Source organism: Protopterus annectens, chromosome 8.part0 (genome assembly GCF_019279795.1).
Source record: "Protopterus annectens isolate FY-2018-M chromosome 8.part0, PAN1.0, whole genome shotgun sequence".
NCBI lineage: Eukaryota > Metazoa > Chordata > Ceratodontiformes > Protopteridae > Protopterus > Protopterus annectens.
The window spans coordinates 1,605,838,493-1,605,857,989 of record NC_056741.1 but is presented as its reverse complement, the minus strand read 5'-3'; positions in this window follow the sequence as shown (position 1 = coordinate 1,605,857,989).

The following is a 19,497-nucleotide window of genomic DNA, read 5'->3' as shown; positions in this document are numbered from 1 at the left end:
CGATAGGCCCAGGTCTCTCAGAAGTGTGTCTGTCTGATATGTGTCTGTTAATGTGTATATGAAGGTATGTCACACTATATGTTGTCCATATACACCCATTACATCCCCCATTAGCATACTGTACATGTCTGGGGATGTTATGCATGTAACATGTAACCTGGAACACACCTCACCCTAAATGCTGTGTGGTGTGTGCAGTGAAAGCCACACACCTCAGTAGCACTACATACCTAGGTAGGGGTCTAGTCCCAGTGTTGCCAAGTAAGAGTGTGTGTGTATGTGGATGGGTCTACATCAGGTTGCAGATTATACATGTCCCAGTGGGTCACCTGCCCATGTGGCACAGGCAATAACTGTTATACAAACCTATGACATGTGTTCAACTGTACCCCAGATATGTCACAGCCATGGTGTCAGTACAGTGCAATACCCCATTGTGAAATATGACTGCAGACTATCCTCATGCTGACACATACACCTACAACACAAATGGATAACATTATGGAGACCACAGTCAACCAGTGTTACTAACAGCTATAATGCATCATTGCTGGATGGCTACACTACCTGACATGTATGCATTAAACTTTACTCCTGACAACATGTTACACTGCAGTGCTTTGGTACACTGTAGTACAGTCACCATGTGCATAAGAACCATATTAGCCTGTCCCTGCATTGATGTTTTGGATGACAGGGATGTGGCACAAGTATCATCATATGTACAGGGTGTGTTATTGGTTTGCCAGAGGCCGAGGGTGGGCCATACATTTGACACCATGTGTGCGGGTGAGGGGTGTAATGAAGTGAACTGGGCATGGTGATGTAGTGTGTGTAGGTATGGGGTTGCCCTAGGTGTGTTTGTATATTGTGTGGGTATGCATGCACACAGTTCTGCCATGTGGCTGCCCTACACAAGTGTTTATGGACAGCTGCAGACCATACCTGGCAGGGTGTGCAGTTAACTGCCTCCAGCCATGGACACATGGACTGTGCCTGCCAGGGGTTCCATGGGCACGTTCAGGTACAGGCCTTGATGTGCTACTCTCCCCTGATGATGACAGATTTCCCACTGGAACCATGTCTCTCCTGGGACTGGCCAGGACCATGTGCTCATGGCCTGCTGTGGTGTGGTGTGGACAACACCCCCCCCCGCAATGCCAAAGTTGGTACTGCCACTACTGGAGCCCCTTGATGTCCTAGAATGCCCACATTGATTGCCAGCTGTTGGCAATGCTGGCTTACATCCACACAGCCATAGCCACACTTCTACCACACGTTCAAGCATGGATATACAATGGTCGATGAGGGCCATCATCTCACCAGACCATTTATCCATGAGCTCGGTATAAGCATGGATGGCACCAGACAGTTCACGGAAGTTGGCATTTGCAGATGTGAGAGCAGACCTTTGCAGCCTCATGCCCTGTCTGGTGTAATGTTCCATACATGCCTGCACTGCCATGACAGCCTGAAACATGCGCCTGGTGGTACCAGTTGTCGTGTGTCTGCCAGGGGCATGATGACCTGCGGCCCTACTATGAGCACCCTGGGACATCTGCCTATGTTGTGCCCTGCCGGACATCCGGCTATACCTGCTGTGACTAGACACAGTAGGCATGGTCACCACATCCTCCTGTGCACTGGCACCAAATGCCAGCTGTCCCTCCACTATGGCGACTGGTGATGGTGTATGTATAGGCACTGGAACTGTGTGCAGGGTTGGGGTGGCTAAAGGGGGTTGTCAAATGATGGCACTGTTTTGACCCCTGACAACCCCACCTATGCCTCAATAGTACTATCATTATCTTCAGTGTCTATATGGACACCAACATCAGATTGCATGCAGGAGGGACCCTGACCCACCTTGCCACCTGTGGAGGAAAACAGTAAATGCACTGTAAGACCTGTACAGCATTGCATAACAGTACACACACACACACACACACACACACACACACACACACACACACACACACACACACACACACACACACACACACACACACACACATCACCTTAATACCTACCTGTCTGTGACTTTCCAGCCAGTCCCACATATATTCCCATGTGTTCTCCATCCTGCATCACAATTGGTAACATACACTCATTAATACCACTCATTAATGTATTATTCTTCTAAATGCCTAGACAAGGAATCACAACACAAGACCTGTTGCTCCATTACCTCCCTGACCTGAGTGGAGTGGCTTTACACAGCCACACTGCTGTCATTCAGTGTTCACCCTGTGTAGGTCTGGACATCATGAGCGTGGCTCCTATATGTGAGGGGCTACTATGTTCACTCCATAATATCCCACACTGGAGTGTCATGTGTATGTGTTGCTCAGTACATGCCAGATATTCTGCTCAATCAGCCTATCATGTGACAACTATAATATATGGATACACTCCCTGGTGTTGTGTAGTAATTCCCCAATGCATCTGTAGTGCTGCATATGTAGGTTGTCAGTCACCTCTCTGCTGAATGCGATATTAAGGGTATGCCTGATGTCTACCTTCCCTCCCAATGCCTGTTCCATGCTACAGACCTTCTTATACTATCAGCTGTCCTGTGATTACATACATGACAAGTATTCCTGGTGTGTCATGTGTCAGTCCATGTCCATGTACTGCACGATCCCAAAGGGAAGTACTGCTGTATGAACAACCCCACAATCACATACCCACACAAACACACACACACACATGCACACACACACATCCTACATGCATCAACCTCACTCCACTTCAACAGAATGACCCTACAGACAAACTAACCACCCACCGACACACACACACACACACACACACACACACACACACACACACACACACACACACACACACACACACACACACATGCACATACAGGTGAGGTTGCACAATGATAATATAAACAGTCATCCTATTACCCATCTGTCAACATGCATAACATATGGTACACAACAGCATGCAGTGCAGCTATAGTCAATCCATGCTAGCAACATTATACATGTGTGTGATGCATGTGCTGTGTTACTAGGTGATGCCTCTTCCTCTAGATACCACTGCACCCATGTACACAGTATTGATGTGCACCTGTTCTGCACTCTGCCATGTACTGTGCACCACACCTCACAGGTGTACAACCCATTGCTGAATGTGTAGTACTGTGTCAGTTATGTCAGCTTTAATGCTCACAGTCCCTATGTTTTTCAGCAACACATACCTGGGACGATATGTGGACTGATGTCATTTGTGAATGCCTGATGTCTGGTTTACAGCTCTCAACATTAGCAGACCATGTATGACCAATCCAATACTATTACACTGACAACTGTCAGAGCATACTGTGGCTATGGGGAGTGTACACACCCTTATTGATATGACGCATCTTCCTTGATCTGCCATGGGACCACTTCACCGCATATATTAACAGTACATGAGCCCGATATGTGACATATGTCCTGTATATTCACATGCAGTGTCTACAGAATGTGTTAGGTGTGCGGATGCTGACCGCTATGCATACACTCTGTGTGTGCATACGTGTGCACACCCTTATCATGACGGTTTGTTGCACCTATTGTTATGTGTACTACAGCAGTCACTACTCCTGGCAAGGGTATACTAGCATGGGCCATCTGCATTTGCCAGTGTATGTTCAGTCTGCCCTACACACATCTCCCTAATCTGCATGATTGCAAGGTCTACTCATGTGCACATCCCTTGGTGTTCACACACTACCATCACCATTGCTGTAGGGGTAGGGTTACATCTGCCACAGTTCCTGAACCTGACTGTGTGCAAATACAGACATTCTTAGCATCCTTAGGATCCCTGCTGCAGTGCACTGGTGTGTCATGCTGACACCCCCCACCTTCAGCTTTTTTGCAGATGCTTGACAAGTAAGGCCTACACATGTGTCAGTTTGCAGTGTCCCATACACTGAACACCACATGTTACAGCCTAGTCCCAGTTGATAATGTGGACCACAGTAATATGTTATACCTTAGTGTAACTCTGCAACAGTTGCCATTGTACTACTGGTATATACACTGGTGTTGCACTGTATACGGGTGATGTTTCAAACATGTCCCTACTGTAGGCCATGTTTCCCACCATTATGTTACTCCCTGTGGACACATTCCACAATGACAGGATGTTAGTTATCTTGCAGGTGTCTGACATACCCTTTAAATACCACATCATGGTCACCACTGTGATGCCATGCATTTAACAGCAACCATACGTGCACATGTACAGCATGCATTCTGGGTAGGTGTGTTAGATGTGTGCATGGAATATACCATAGCCATTATATGCCTGGTGTATTGGCAAGCATCAACATATACCATACTCACCAGCTACAGGATGCTGCCTTGGTGGTATACCGGAGGGACCTACATAAGAGGGTGAGAGATGCAAAGTTTGTGGCCACACATGTGGCATTGCTACAGGATACATGCAGCATTACAATACATCAACAGTACATGTCCACAATACTACCATGTATACACATCTGTTTATCACTACTATGCAGCAACAAACTATATCTATGACATGTCAGATATGCATGAACTACCTGTACAGATGCGGATGTATATGCAACAGTGGTCTACTGATGTGCTATGTCACCTTACCTGCATGCTCCTCAGCCAGTATGTGGGTAGCACCCACCTCCACAATGGTGTCCAGTAATTGTTGACTATGCAGACGGGCAGGTGCCACGAGGCTGGCTAGGAGCTCATCAACATGTGTCAGAGGGGATGGATGGCATGCCCCCCTGTTGCAAGGTGATCCCCCGGATTGCAGCAGCATGCCGATGGGCATTGCAAAACAGGTCAGAACAATGATGCTGGACCTGCTCATAACTGCGGTTGTGCAGGCCAGCATCATTGACCCTGTGGACTAGGTCGTTCCACAGAGTGGTCCACTCCTGATGCTCATGGGCAGCTCGGCCAAACAAGACAGGGTAGTGCTGGATTAGGTGGTTTACCACAATGTCATTCTCAGCAGCTGAGTAAGCTGGAAACCTTCCATGTGACATCTTGCCTGAAAGACATAAAGATGGAAACAGGTGTGATCAAGTCATACAGCGAGGTTACCACAGTTCTTAATACACATCACTGTCACCCCCCACCATATCAGTGACAACAAACTGTACACACAACTCAATAGGTATAACTACAGCTTACCTACCAGTGGGACAGATATTGTATTGTACCACACTTTGTGCGATGTGTTTGTAGCCATGTTCCCTGTGTGGACACTATCATTGATGGCCTGTTACAGACTATTCATCTGCATGCCATTGTCAGGGCCACTATGGTTCCATATATGCCTGTGGTATGCTTGCTATGTGATTGCTGCACATCTGACATTCTGTGTTATTGGGGATATCTATGCATGCTGTTGGACATGTTACAAGATTGTGTAGACTATTACTACCCACATATGTTCTATAACAGTGACACAATAGCATGTTTATGGACTATTGGCCAGCAGAACCACCTCTCCAAACTCATCTGCCCATGTTACCAGGCCACATCACATGTGGGACCCACCCTAGGGCCTTCTCATATACTTTTCCAGCAATACCTTCAGGTGGAACCAACTCAGTAGATATTGTCCCCCCCCAGGGGCACACACAGACATGATCTTGTCCCCTGAGGTCAGGTCCAGGGTCTGTTCCATAGCGGGCTCCACAGACACATGTGGGATGTGCTTCATCACCTTGAGGCACCCAGTACACATTCACAGGGTCCACATGCTCCTCCTGCTCAGACTCCAGGCCAGGCACCTTCAGGACATGGACTGCTGTTGTGAGTAGCAGTGGGTGGGAGGCTTGTTCCCATTGTGTCCATATTGGGGCCCATGGGGCTTCCACATCACAGACCACACACACCATCCAGGGTGTTTATCCACCATGTGTCACATACCACCCCTGTAGGCTGTCCTCTATATCTACCAACCCTGACCACCAACGCAACTATGCCAACCATACTTCCCCATATTCCCATTCCATACTTCACAAAGGCAATGTGGTCCCAACAAGGGATTCACATGTGACATACCCATCCATGTTGCACACACTGACAGCTGTAGATATCTGTGTGTATTGCTATGTGTGCTGTTCCCTCGCACATAGCATGCAGCACTGTGGTAGTAATATAGGGGACATATATTTACATACATATATGTTTGTGTGTGTGTTTGTATATATGTAGACGTGCATTTAGGTATATATCTATATATCTGTAGATATATATGATGTATATATGTGTTTATATATATGTCTACACATGGGTATCTGTTGTATGTGTGTGTGTATATATATATATATATATATATATATATATATATATATATATATATATATATATATATATAGTATATAATATATGTACACATATACATAGCTATATATGGGGTACATTCAGACATCAGGTCCACAATCTCACAACAACTTCCTGCACAGCTGCACTGTTCTGCCTTGCTACAACACAGACAGGTGCCACATATGGATACAGCCTGACATGGGGGTGTATGTAGGGCCAGATTGCAGGTAACCCTATTACCCACCTATGGCATTCCAGCATGCTACAATACAGGTTATAGTGAGTATCCTGCAAGTGGTGGGCTGTGGAACCCATGTGTCCATCATTATGGCATTACTTCCACCACCAGCTATTGGCCACAATAATATACATGCTTCTCATTACACAACACACACTATTATGGCTTACATCTTGTCAGTCAGTGCTGCTCTGCACAGGTGATGGGTATGGCCCACTACCCACAGGGACAGACTCTATTGTCCATAGCAGTTGTTCAGCTGAACATCATTACAACAACACCTGATGGCACATATAAATCATTCCACATAATCTATCCCATTATTATGGACCAAGTACTACAGGCAGTTACATGCATATATACTTCACATACCTGTTGTGGGAATGATGTCTCTCCTGGATAGTTTGCTGGATGGATGTTTTTTTTTTTTTTTTTTTTTGCCTTTCATTCTCTCTCTCTCTCCAGTAAATGGATTGAGCTGCTTTGTTTAGATTGCAGCATGGCTTTTGTAGGTGATGCACATGATCAGGTGATGGCCTCTGCACCAATCTGTGTCCTTCACTTGCTACCTGCATGCAGCATTCTGTGTAGTACTTTTAATTACTACTGTCATGGCAACCCACTACTATACATCCCTACATTGTGTGGGCGTGGTTCCTTTACCTTTCCTGTATGGTGGACATCCTTTCTGTGTGTGGGCAGCAGTGTTACAGACAGCAGATAGCAATACCTCTTACAAGAGAACTTGCACACTTAGGCCAGCTACATATTTGTATGAGGTTCCAGAAATACAGACAGAGTGTGAGTAGTGTTGTATGCATTGTATAGTACTAGTGTTACAGGGTTTGTGTGTACATACTAGTTTAACATGGAATGCAGTCTGTCTGAATAGCTCTCAACTGTCTGCCTATCCACTTGATCACCAGAGGTGTGCCTGTTATGTTTTGTTTGTCCACCACACAGATCTTGTGTCAGATATATCACTGGCAGTGTGTGTATGTTGAGTACTATCAGTACACGGCTACATCCATTTGTTTCTACTTCATATGCCTGACTATCTTGTAACACCAGCGACTTGCTTAGCATATGACAGCAATATTTCACATATGAGCCTGTGTTCCAGCCTCTGTCCACCACCTACATACCAAGCTTTGTCCATACGACATGCTGTCAGGGGTTGTTATGTAGTTGGCTATGAGTATGTCATGCTGCCATTCCTGCCATCAGTCCACTAATGTTGTGGCCCCCACACATATTGTGGGGTTGGGTCCATATATGTTTGGCCTTTATCTACCCAATACATGTGTGCCCTTATGCACTCCAGAGGCCAGCGTATGTAACAATGGTATATGGCCCTGTATGTCAGTCTATGGGGGGATGCACCATAAATAACCTAGGCTAATACATGTGGGGGTATCAGGGGTAAGCTGCTTTAAGGTATCTTGATGTACATTACCATACAATGCACCTTGGGTAAATGCAGTCCTACTGCTTCCTGCCATACAGACTGTTCTGTTTGTCAGTGTGATTGTGATGGTGTCAGTTATGCCTTGTTATGTAACAGATACATCCCATTGTGTCAACTGAGGTCCTTACCCCCCAGTGTAGATGGAGGCTGCTGGACTATACATCTGCATTACTTACTGTTGATCGATTGTTATCCTGTGGCCCAGTCTGTCTTTACTATTGTACTACTTGAAGGCCTCGGCTTGGACACCAACATATGTAGACCTTTCCAGACAAGTGTATTAATATAACTGTTTCACAGTTGCATTAGTCTGTTTATATGTATGTCAGAGTTTAAACAGCTATATGACATTACATATACTACTTTAATAGTACACAAATAAAGCTTTCCCATGTATGTAAACCTGTGTGTGGTGTTATATCCTTTGACCTCTGTGTGGGTATATGTTGCAGGCAACAATTGTCATTTATATGGGTGGCTCATACAGTGTCCATTTGGTAAGGTGGCAACTGTAGGCATAGTGGGTATTCTGTATTGTGTACACCTTCTACATATGTATCTTCCTATACATATCTGTGTGTGTGTATATGTAGTTGCATATATATATATATATATATATATATATATATATATATATATATATGTATGTATATATATATATATATATATATATATATATATATATATATATATATATATCTGCAAATATATGTATCTTAGGAATGTTGATTGCTTCCACATTGTACATTCCCTATGGTAGCCAGACTATACTGCATGATATGTTACTTATACCAGCCTGACATCGTACAGTTGGGATGGAGTACTGTTAACATCTTGTGTCCATGTTGTGTCAGGTCCTGGTTATGGGATTTGCAACAGTTGGTATTATATTGCAGGGCAGACATATTTGGCTGTGGGGGGGATATCTGTACGTGCAAGATGTATGCTGTTTGGGCTCCCTCACCCCTATTAACAATGCATGTGGACATATATTGTTTTTGTTATGTTCTCTTATATATCTATAGATGTACGTCTGTATATACATATATAGATATATATTTATGCTTACATATATATATATATATATATATATATAGACATATAGATGTAGACATATATATCTACAGATATATGTGTATATATATATATATATATATATATATATATATATATATATATATATATATATATACATATATAGTTATGTTACATCTATTTAGATATAAATATATATACAGACACACATACATCTACATATTTAAATACATTTCCTGTACTGTTGAATGACTGTGCTGGATGATATGTTTGTGAAAACATCAGGGTTATGTATGTCTGCTATGGCTTAGTGGTAAATCACTTTATGCTATGGTGTGTAGGGTCCTGGGTTTGAGCCTTGCAGAGGCTGTTTATTTTGTTGCTGGGCAGAACAAGTGGTGTTGGATACAGAGTGATTAAGGCACTTTTAAACAGTTGAAAGTGGGTTTGTGCGGGTTTGCACGCAGGTAAGCACTGCTAACTTCCGGTTATGATTTCTTATACTGATTTAACTTCTCAATTGCTTAACCTGTGTAGGCATTGCTTACCCCCATGTAAACAGGCTTAAACCCGCTTACTGCTGCTTAAAAGTGCTTACTCCCGCTTACCCCCGCACTAATTACTTTAAAAGAAAAGAACACAGGGTTGACAGGAAAGTAGTGAAAAAGGGGCACAAAGAGGGAAAGACAGTAGGGAAAATAGCTAGAGATGTGCAGGAAGGGTGTGGGGAAGGTCCATAGCTGCCAATTTCTTCTACAGCAACAGCTGTGCACATACACTGAAGTTGGAGGGAGATTTGGATATTCAATTCCCTGAGAGAGGGGTGAGGACAACAATAATATGTTGTGATGCCAATTAGACCAGATTACATGTGTCCAGTGGACACGTGCAAAATGGACAGCTATGTATGGGACATGATTTGTTTTGGGAACAGATTGCCCTTTTTTTTTCAGGTGCGAGTGGGATGTTGGGGAGGGATAGTAGGTATATTTGGTGAGGCAGGTTGGGTAGGTTAACAGACAAGACAGACAAGATGCATACAGGGGCGATATATGACACATGGGGGTGAACACCTCGATGGGGAGGGGTTTTGGGAAATTGGAAGCCCATGGGCCTCCTAGTGGAAACAGTGGAACTGAGGTCCCCACCCATGGGCAATCACCGCTGCACCTTCAAAGCCCCGAAGGTGGCTGTCCTTGGGGCCAAGTCGGAGCCAGGCCGACCCTCTAGTTGTGACAAATGGCCCTTGAGCTGGCATAGCAGATCTTCCACTTCCCTGTGCAGCCCGCTATGCACCACGACCCAGACCTGGTGACGGGTGACAGGTTCCTGTCCATGCCCACTATCAGGGGGGGCGAGCCACATCCCCTGAGGTGGTTCCACCTGAAGATGGTGCAGGACCAATGGACGAGGAGGTTCCGGGTTGGGCCCCAGATGTGCTGGTGCCTGGTGCCATGACCAGCTGTGGTGGGATAGGTGGGTCTGCTGGGACCCGCATTCCCAAATGTGCTATGGTGTTTATGTTTTATCAGCATATGTGGGTTAGTAATAGTCAACACATTCCAGGATTAGGTATAACAGCATGCATACATATTCCCATTAAACCAGACACCAGATATGGAACAGTTGCATAGCAAACAGAACACATGCATATATGGGACCACAGTGGTAATAACAACAGCATGCAGGCAAATTGATGGCACCATGCCACCAATGTTGGAGTATTTCACCATAGCACATGCATAGTAACAGATTTACATAATTATCAAACAGTAGGACATATGTCCCAACATTACAGTCAAGTCATCATGTACCAATTGAGTTGGGTATTTAGTGTATTGTTGGAGATATGGTGGGGGGAGAGAAAGATGTCAATTAACAACTAGTATATTCCTGTAGTTCGCATTACTTTCCTAGTCAGTGCTGTTATCTGTACCTTACAAGTATTACTACACTACCCATTGCCTTAGTTTGGACAGTGATATGGCTGTCGACAACTATATACATGAACTGGTTTTACCTGCAGTATACACCTCTTACCTGGTATACCTGTGGAGGAATTGTTTGTTAACACTAACTAAATGTTTCTACACATACTCCCAGATTCCTGGTTGATGTTATGCACATATCTGTCCATCTCTTTTTGCATGGACTCTGGCCATGTCTTGACCACATGCAGGTGAACCAGGACATATGTAGACGATTGCCCTCTTCAACCTTTAGTGACTTACAACACTCTTATACAGGATTTCCTAGACAGTTAGATTATGTAGCACAGTATGGGTGACAGTGATGAGTAATACCTTATTATTCAGAGCAACTGCAACACTAACAATGCCATACAATACCAAAGTAAACAGTACCAGTACAGGGTATCGCTCTTTTATTTCTGGGCACAGTGTTCATATCTGACGGACCTGTGGGAGCAATGTTTGTTAGCACTACCTGAATGTTGCCACACAAAGTGCCAGATTTCACATTAGCATTGTGCACTTACATCTCACTCTGTTACTGTACGCACTCTGGTCACAGCTTGACAACATAGGTTCATAGGTTCATAGGTAGATACTAGGCTATTGGCCCTAGGGCCTATATAAGCCTAGCCAAAAAGGTACCCTGGCTTTCGCCACCCAAGAAAATTATTTTCCTGTGCTCCTGTCAAGCAGAACCACAGAAGTGATCCCTGAGGTAAATTTCCTATTACCCATCCAATCATCAAGATTTTTCTTGAAGAGTGTTAATGAGGAGCTCTGTTTGACATAGATAGGTAGTCTGTTCCAGAGTATGGGAAGTCTCTGGGACAGCAATCTATCCCGCCAGCATGTTCTGTTTATTGCGGTGACAAGGTTTAGGTCCCTAAAGCATGTAGCTCAGATGGATTGGGATTTCTTTAAGTGGAGCATGTCCAACAGCTCTGGGTTTGACATAGCTTTGTATGTTAGGCAGAGATCACCTCTGAGTAGGCGATATGCGACAGAGTAAAGCTGGAGTTTTTTGAGACGGTCTTCGTAAGGCATCTGTTTGAGGCCAGTAATCCTCTTTGTGAGGTATTTTTGCGGCCTTTCCAGTTGTTGTAGATGTCTTGTGAGTTGCATACCAAAAGGGGCGTTGTACTCTATAATGGGTCTAATGAGTGATGAGTTGAGGGGAACAATGATCTCTTTTTTTCTGGATGAGAAACCTTTTGTGATGAGGTGTGCCCCGTAGAAGGATTTCCTGACCACTGTGGTGATGTGATTATCAAAGGAGAGACTACTGTCCACCTGTGTCCCAAGGTCTCTTATCAAACTTTCGTTGTTAAGTAGACTACCACCTATGTGGTAGTTCATGGGTACAGAGTTTTTACTAAAGGGGATGACAATGCACTTTTTGGCATTGAGCTTGAGACCATGTCTTTGACACCAGGAATCTGTCTCAGTAAGGCCCTTTTGTAGGATGTCCACATTGTTAGGAGTTTCGATTATGGCTCCTAGTTTGCAGTCATCTGCAAATTTAGTTAGCTAAAGACATTCTGTGTTAGCCTGTACTTCAGAGAAGTAAATACCAAACAGGAGAGGACCCAGGACTGAACACTGTGGTACTCCACTTGTCACTGGTCTGAAGACTGATTTGGAGTCTGCTACTTTCATGGTGTGGGTTCTGTCAGTAAGCTAGTTGGTAACCCATCTTGTAACATAGGGATTTATACCTAGTTTAGTGAGCTTATCTATAATTCCAGAGTGGGGGATGGTGTCGAATGCCTTGGCGTGATCTAGATAGGCTGTGTGAACCACCTTATCCTCATCTATGGCTTTGGTGACTACTTCAAAGAAGTCTATCAGGTTTAGGAGACATGATCTGCCTTTTACAAACCCAAACTGTGTGGGGTCCAGAGTTTGGAGATCTCCAATGTCTTTGTTTATGAGTTCCATGATGATGCATTCCATGGCCTTGCAGACGAGGCTCATCAGGCTAATGGGGCAGTAGTTCCCAGGGTCTGTTGTGGCCCCCCTTTGTGGAGTGGGATAACTGTCGCAGTGCACCATTCAATGGGCACAAAGCCTGAGGTGAGGCTATGATTGAACATGGTACTTAGGTGGGGTGCCAGTTCATTCTGTAGTTCATGTAGAAGGCAGCCTGGGATGTTGTCAGGTCCCATGGATGCTGTGTTCTTGGCTTTGGAGAGTGAGGTTTTTACCTGTGCAGCCGTGATTACAGGAACTTTGCATTCTTCTGGTATAAAGATGGGCCCTTTAGGGGGTGAGAGGGGGGGTAAAGTTAGCACTGAACCTATCTGCCAGGATGTTGGCAATATCAGTTGGTTCTGTATATTTAGTGTCATTGTGCTGTAACTCAGAGCAGATCTGAGTGTTGCCATTGAGATTTTTGACATAGCTATAGAATGCTTTGTGGTTGTCTTTAGAATCAGTGGCAATTTTGTTTTCATAACTAGCTTTAGAGGATTTTATGAGGGATCTCAGCTTCTTACTGAGGCTGACCGGGGAGTTCCTCCAATCGTGGTATTTTACTCTTTTTTGCAACAGTTTCTTTCTTCTGTTGTAGAGTTTGTTTATGGCAGAAGACCACCAGATTGGCTTCCTTTTTTTGGGGATAGCATCTTGATTCTATTAGGGATAGCACGATCCATGCACTCGTGTAAGTGCTTATAAAGTGCATTTGTGTAGGATTCAGCAGTCGTACCTCTATTGTCCATCTGCATGGGTGTCGTGAAGTTTGCCACTTCTGTCTTAAGAAGCGTGAAGTTGGCTTTGGAGAAATTTTTTACGGTTGTTTTCCTAATGGGGGTGGGAGCAGGATGTGGATGTCTAGGGTGATTAGTTTGTGGTCAGATCTGACCAACGAGGAGCTGACCTCTGGTGTGGAACACCGGTCACCAATGTTGGTGATGACCAGGTCTAGGATATTGCTGCCCCTGGTGGGGGTATGGATAAGTTGATCCAAGGCATTGGAATTGATGATTTCCAGAAAACGTTGAGCAAAGGAGATGGTACATGAGTAGTTTTCCCAGTTAATGGTAGGGTAGTTGAAATCACCCATTATTAGAGTGTTGGGTTGTACCTTAATATTTTCCAGTGTATCAAGAAAAGAGGAGTGGGAATCCTGGGGCATGGTGGGGGGTCTGTAGCAAGCTACAATCTGGATTGTGGTTTTGCCCAGAGTTAGTTGAACTTGGATAATCTCGGATGCATTATGCTGAGCAACTAGCTTGGAGGTGTGGATATCCTTAATGAATATGGACACGCCTCCACCTTTAGTGTTTCGGTCCGGGTTTGGTGGCCGTAAGGTGTGGTATAAGTTATAGCCTGGTAATGCAGGGGTGCTCTCTGGAGCTTTGAACCAGGTCTCTGTCACTGCACAGATGTCAATGTTCTCCATTTTAAGGAGTGCCTCGAGTGAGTGCATTTTGAGGTTTAGACTTCTAGCATTGAGTAGCATTACCCTCAGATTTTGCTTGCTTGTACCTGTTACAGTGGTGAATTTGTCATTTGAACCTTGCCTAAAAAAGGCACTATAGGGGTGGCAAGAGCCTTTGCCAGTATCCGGAATCCCAAGGGAGACAGGTGCAGGCCATCTCTGGCAAAGCAGCGTGGTCGGTCGATCATGTCATCCCAGGCAGACAGATACTGGATTCCCTTAGAATGACACCAGAAGCTTAGCCAATTGTTAAACTCAATCATTTTGTCCTTGTACTGTGGTGTCATTCTGGGTGATGGCAGGATGCTACTCAGGGCTAGGGTCATAATGGCCTGGGCTACAAGATCGGAGAGCTCCTCCATGTCTCTTTTCATGTAGTCCAGGGAGGTACGTCTCAGGTCATTCACACCAACATGGACAATGACAGAGTCATATTTGTACTTGTTGTGGAGTGACCTGAGTGCGTGCATTATGTGGTGGAGCCTGGCACCTAACTGGCAGCTGACAGTAACTTTTTCCTTGTTTAGCCTGGTGAGTGGAACATCAGTGTGCCTGACTATAGAGTCACCTATGACTAGAGTGTTGGGTACGTTATGCCTTATGGGCTGTAGTTGATTGGCACACTGAGTATGTGGGCTATGTGTAATTTGGGTTGTGATGGGGGGGGTGGAGGTTGCTTGCATTTCTGCTTTGGAGGTCTCTGTTGTTTGGGCAGATTTGTACTGAGAGCCTCCGTGAATGTAGGTGTGTGTTTTGTGTTTCTGTATGTGTGTTTTGGTGGTGTAGGTTTTGAGGGACTATGTGATGAGTGTGGTGCGGTGCAAGTGTTTACCTTCTCCTCTTGACTGTCTAGGCCAGTCTTTGGTGAAGAGGGGGTGTACATGGGACATACTTGGCTTATTACTCTCATAACAGTTTGGGGAGTTGCTAGATTGACAGGTTTGTTCTTATAGATTTGTGACAATCAGTTGTATTTCTTGTTTACAGCCTATATGTCTGGGAGCATCCCACTGATTTCCCAAGAGGACACAGTGACAGGCAGCAGATATGGGCCAATTTACTGGACATTCTGGACACATCTGTTCAGTTGTGGGGTATGATTCTGTATGCAGACTACTACCACTCCCAGGATTCGAACCATGGCGGTGTGTGCTAAAAATACAACAGTTCACGTCTCAGTTACATGTGCTATTTGGATTTTTTTGTCTGTCTTTTCACTGTTTTCTGTCTCTGTCTCTCTCAGTTGTACTAGCTGACCTCTGGGGATTATACCAGTCATATACAGACATTGCGACACATTTTTTATTTATGTTGCACAGTGTGGGTAACAATGCTTAATACAACAGTACTATTAAGTGATTGCAAATCTACATTACCATATGATACCAGAGTAAGCACATGCAGTTCAGCAGTTAGACCTTCATTGTGAGGCTATTATGCTTTTATTTACATACAACCTATATGAGACTCTTCCTGCCATATTCTCTGGTGTATGCAGTACTTGCCTTAAACAATACAGGTTTTATACAGGCAATTAACTTACTAATACTGTTAGATTTATTTCCTGTGACAGTACATGCAAGAGTATTACTAACTTGCCTAATGTTGCAACCTCTCCAAGTGACATCCATGGGCCTCCTGGTTTACAGCCTGCTCACTTGCCTCTGTGATGGACATAAGAGGAATATTTAGCCATACCTATCCACAATATACATGATCTGGTAATTATTAAACAGGTAGTGGAGTGATACTTACACACTACTGGGAACTCCCCTGTCATCCTAGCCTCTTGGATCCACTGATCCAAGAGATCCCCCTTTCGCCACCTCAGGTCAGCATAGTGACGCCTGACCTGCTCACCAGTTCGGGGTTTGCTAGTGGCACTGGTGAGGTCACGGGCAAGATGGTCCCAGGCTTCTGCTTTATATTGGGAACCCTGGTACTGGCCCTGCAGCAGTCTCTGCTCATGGTCTTTGACAAGGAGTCCTGCCATGACTCTGGACTCCTGGATGCCCCAGCACTGTGTCTGAAAGCGCTCCCCCTCTCCCATTCCAGACATGGTGCCTGCAAGGGGAAGCTAAAACCAGTTATGAGATGTATTCCTCCCTGTTGGGTTTAAATAGGGCCAATTTCCCACACTTTGCTGTGATTGAATGGTTTTGAAAAGGCTGAGCTGTAGGCAAACCTGCTTACCTAAAGTTGGCATTGTTTAAAGGGGTATACCAATGGGCAACTTCAGTTAGCTGGCTTACACATTGCTTACACCTAATAAGCTGGCCTTGCAATGCTTAGCATTGCTTAATATTTACTTTGCACTATATTTGCTTTTTGGCATTGATTTATTATTCATTACATGTTATATATATGTCTGGTAATCATGATTCATGTGTACGTACACTATATGGGGTCCTTGTGTTTATTAGGGGACTTCAACACTTTATTACAATTACACCTCACATCTGGGCTTACTGCAGTACTCCATTTTACATATTTATGTTATGTAGTAGGTTATAGAACATAAGACTATATATAGATTCCTTTCACATGCTCAGTTTGATTTTACTATAGTGAGGATTTGTTTGGGATTTGGAGGTGGATTCAAATTGTTTTATTATGGTGTGGATCAGAGGAGAAATGGCGTGGGCATTATCCTGAAGGAACAGTATGCTAAGAGTGTTTTGGAGGTGAAAAGAGTGTTGGATAGAGTGATGTTTATGAAGCTGGAAATTGATGGTGTAATGATGAATGTTGTTAGTGCATATGCTCCACAAGTAGGGTGTGCAATGGATGAGAAAGAAAAATGTTGGAGTGAGCTGGATGAAGTGGTGATGACTGTACCCAAGGGTGAGAGACTGGTGATTGGAGCAGATTTAAATGGGCTTGTTGGTGAAGGCAACAGAGGGGATGAGGAAGTGACAGGTAGGTATGGTGTTAAGCAAAGGAATGCAGAAGGTCAGATGGTAGTGGATTTTGTGAAAAGGATGGACATGGGTGTGTTGAATACGTATTTTAACAAGAGGGAGGAGCATAGGGTGACATACAAGAATGGAGGAAGATGCACACAGGTGGATTATATCTTATGTAGAAGTGTGAGTCTGAAGGAGATTGGAGACTGTAAAGTGGTGGCAGGGGAAAGTGTAGTTAGGCAGCATAGGATGGTGGTTTGTAGGATGACATTAGTGATCAAGAAGAGCAGGATGAGTGTGAGGGCAGCACCAAGGATCAAATGGTGGAAATTGAAAAATGGTAATTGTGAGGTGATGTTCAGGGAAGAGTTAAGACAGGCACTGGGTGGCAGTGAAGAGTTACCAAATAGCTGGGTAACTACAGCAGAGCTAGTAAGAGAGATGGCTAGAAAGGTGCTTAGTGTGACATCCGGAAAGAGGAAGGAGGACAAGGAGACCTGGTGGTGGAATGAAGAAGTACAGGAGAGTATACAGAGAAAGAGGTTGGCGAAGAAGAAGTGGGTTGTCAGAGAGATGAAGAAAGTAGACAAGAGTATAAGGAGATGAGGTGCATGGCAAAGAGAGAGGTGGCAAAGGTTAAGGATAAGGCGTTTGATGAGTTGTATAAAAGGTTGGACACTAAGGAGGGAGAAAAGGACCTGTACCAATTGGCTAGACAGAGGGACCGGGCTAGTAAAGATGTGCAGCAGGTAAGGGTGATATAGGATAATGAGGGAAACATACTCACAAGCGAAGAGAGTGTGTTGAGCAGATGGAAAGAGTACTTTGAGAGGCTGATGAATGAAGAGAAGGAGAGGGAGAGAAGGTTGGATGATCTGTGGATAGTGAGTCATGAAGTGCAGTGGATTAGCAAGGAGGAAGTAAGGATAGTTATGAAGAGGATGAAGAACGGAAAGGCTGTTGGTCCAGATCACATATCTGTCTAAGCATGGAGGTGTTTAGGTGAAATGGCAGTGGAGTTTTTAACTAGATTGCTTAATGAAATCTTGGAAAGTGAGAGGATGCCTGAGGAATGGAGAAAAAGTGTTTTGGTACCGATTTTTAAAAATAAGGGTGATGTGGAGAGCTGTAGTAACTACAGAGGGATTAAATTGATCAGTCACAGCATGAAGTTATGGGAAAGAGTAGTGGAAGCTAGGTTAAGAAGGGAGGTGATGATTAGTGATCAGCAGTATGGTTTCATGCCAGGAAAGAGCACTACAGATGTGATGTTTGCTTTGAGAGTGTTGATGGAGAAGTACAGTGAAGGTCAGAAGGAGTTGCATTGCGTCTTTGTGGATTTAGAGAAAGCATATGACAGGGTGCCTAGAGAGGAGTTGTGGTATTGTATGAGGAATTCAGGAGTGTCAGAGAAGTATGTAAGAGTGGTACAGGATATGTATGAGGGTAGTGTGACAGCGGTGAGGTGTGCGGTGGGAGTGACGGATCCATTTAAGGTGGAGATGGGATTACATCAAGGTTCAGCTCTGAGCCCTTTCTTATTTGTAATGGTGATAAACAGGTTGACAGACGAGATCAGACAGGAGTCCCCATGGACTATGATGTTTGCAGATGACATTGTGATCTGTAGTGAGAGTAGGGAACAGGTGGAGGAGACCCTGGAGAGGTGGAGATATGCACTAGAAAGAAGAGGAATGAAGGTCTGCAGGACTAAGACAGAATATATGTGTGTGAATGAGAGGGAGGATAGAGGAATGGTGAGGATGCAGGGGGTAGAGCTAGCGAAGGTGGATGAGTTTAAATACTTGGGATCAACAGTTCAAAGTAATGGTGAGTGTGGAAGAGAGGTGAAGAAGAGAGTACAGGCAGGATGGAGTGGGTGGAGAAGAGTGTAGGACTGATTTGTGACAGACGAGTACCAGTAAGAGTGAAAGGGAAGGTCTACAAGAGGGTAGTGAGACCAGCTGTTATATGGGTTGGAGACAGTGGCATTGACAAAAAGGCAGGAGTCAGAGCTTGACGTGGCAGAGTTGTAGATGTTAAGATTTGTACTGGGTGTGACGAGGATGGACAGGATTAGGAATAAATATATTAGAGGGTCAGCCCAGGTTG